General features: G+C 37.0%; 1 protein-coding gene across 1 annotated transcript in view; it reads right to left on the bottom strand.

Annotated features, from left to right (window-relative positions):
• LOC111724355 (nuclear receptor coactivator 1-like) overlaps window positions 1-2,520 on the bottom strand; it is a 186,194-nt gene that overhangs the window by 41,412 nt on the left and 142,262 nt on the right. The gene's annotated exons all lie outside the window — the stretch shown is intronic.

Genomic DNA, 2,520 nt, shown 5'->3' with positions numbered 1-2,520 from the left:
AACATTTATAAGCTCTGGATAAAATATGAAAAATGACTTAAAGACATTGCTTAAAGACACTGGACTGTGACAAAAGACAGAAAAAGTAGAGCTTCTGACTAGTGAAAGAAAGCAACTGTACTGGATAAATTTATACACCTCTAAGACCTTCCATGAAGGGACTCTTCCCAGTACTTCTCTTATGTACTGAGAGGGTGGACCTAAAGGAAAAATAACAGTCTTACTGACTTGAGACATTAGAGAATGGAGATCATAGCCAATAAAAGCTGGAAATTGACTGGCACAGTACAATTATCTATACTACAGACTTTGCTTGAATTTTGCCAGTTTTGAATGTACTCATTTTTTTTTTTTTGCTTATCTTTGTTCATGATTCTATGAATACTGTAGAACAGATTCATATAACTGTACCATAAATGAGATACACTGCTCTATTACCACAGAGAAATTCCTTCTTGCTGCTTATAACCACATCCTCCTTCTCTCCCTAACTCCTTGGCAACAGTATCTGTTTTCTTATTCTATAATTTTGTCACTTTGTTGAATAAACTAAAGCATACATAGAGTGTGAAACCTTCATAGATTGACTTTTTGACACAATATAATGCTCTCAAGATCTACCTAATTTGTTACATGTATCAATAGTTCATTCTTGTTTATTGCTTCATGTATGGTGATACCACAGGTTGGTTGGTTGGTTGTTTGTTCATTATTTACCTCTTAAAAGTACGTTTCAATTGTTGCCAGTTCTTGGCTATTCAAACAAAGCTGCTATGAATATTTGTATATACGCTTTTGTGAGAATGTAGGCTTTCATTTCAATACCCAGCACTATAATTGCTGCATTGTATGGTTCAATGTATGATTACCAGCTAGTAACTTACCTGTCTAGTAGTACAAAAAAATCACTCAATCACTCAGGAAAGATTACAATTCACAATAACATCCATATTATTATCCACAATATCCACAATAAAAAATTACTAAAGATGAAAAAAAGCTAGAAAATGTAACTCAAGGAAAAAAGTGGTCAATAGAAACATGTCATAAAATGATTCCAAAGGAATTAACTGCCAATGATGTGAAAGTAGTCATTATAAATACAGTTGAACCTCCATAGATGACGACTTCTCTACATTGACCACCTCCTTAAGTTGACCTCATTTTCATGGACCAGACATATACCACATGTATGTTATCAGTACAGTAGGCCTAGTTCCTTATGTTGACCACCTCTGTATTTTTTTTTTCACCTCTGTATGTTGACCAGTTTGTTACAGCCTCTTCAGTGGTTACCTAACAGAGGTTCTATTGCATATTTAAGGATTTTTTAAAATGATACTTTGGGTAAACGCATGAGAAATACTGGTGACAAATGAAAACTATAAAAAAGAAGTAAATGGAAATTCAAGACCTAGATAGTTCAACAGCAATTTTTTTTTTTTTTGAGACAGTCTCACTATGTTGCCCTCCATAGAGTACAGTGGCATCATAGCTCACAGAAATCTCAAACAATTGGGCTTAAGCAATTCTCTTGCCTCAGCCTCCCAAGTGGCTGGGACTACAGGAACCGGCCACTACGCCTGGCTCTTTTTTTGTTGTAGTTGTCATTGTTATTTAGCTGTCCTGGGCTGGGTTTGAATCCACCAGCCCTAGTGTATGTGGCTGGAGTCTTAGCTGCTGAGCTACAGGCACCGAGCCACTAGTAGATTTGTGATGGGAGAAAAACAAGTCAGTGAACTTGAAGTTAAAACCATATCCAGGGTGGCACCTGTGGCTCACTGAGTAGGGCGCCAGCCCCATGTACCGAAAGTGGCAGGTCAAACCTGGCCCCAGTCAAACTGCAACAAAAAATAGCTGGGCACTGTGGCAGGCGCCTGTGGTCCCAGCTACTCAGGAGGCTGAGGTAAGAGAATCACCTAAGCCCAGGAGTTGGAGGTTGCCGTGAGCCATGATACAACAGCCCTCCATCAAGGGTGACAAAGTCAGACTGTATCTTAAAAAAAAAAAAAAAATATCCAATCTGAAGAACAAAGAGAAAAGATTGAAGAGGAAATAAAACACACGGCCTGTGTAACCTGTTGGCAATGTCAAGTATGTAATTAGATTCCCAGAAGGAGGGGAGAAAGAGATTTGGGGGCAGAAATAGTGTTTTGGTGAATAATAATTGAAATTTCCAAAATTCAGTAGGAAAAATAACTGTTAACTCCAAGTATTTCGTAGACCCCACTAAGATAAACACAGAAAAACCTGTAAAACCAAATCAGAGTTGAACTGTTAAAAAACAAAGATAAAATCTTTAAACTAGCCTGAGGAATCACATACAGGAAAACAATTCAAATAATACTGATTTCTCAATGGTAACAATGGAGGCAGAAAATTAAAGGAATGATTACCTCGATGTACCTAAAGAAAATAAACAAATCTATCAACCCACAATTCTACATCTAGCAAAAATACCCTTCGAAAATATGAAAGCAAAATTAAAAACTCTCTGAGATGACTAACACCTAAATACTG

Source organism: Otolemur garnettii, unplaced genomic scaffold, assembly GCF_000181295.1.
Source record: "Otolemur garnettii isolate 467f Iridium unplaced genomic scaffold, OtoGar3 scaffold00022, whole genome shotgun sequence".
In the NCBI taxonomy this organism is placed as follows: domain Eukaryota; kingdom Metazoa; phylum Chordata; class Mammalia; order Primates; family Galagidae; genus Otolemur; species Otolemur garnettii.
Note: the sequence above shows the minus strand (reverse complement) of the source record. Positions and strands in the feature narration are given on the sequence as shown.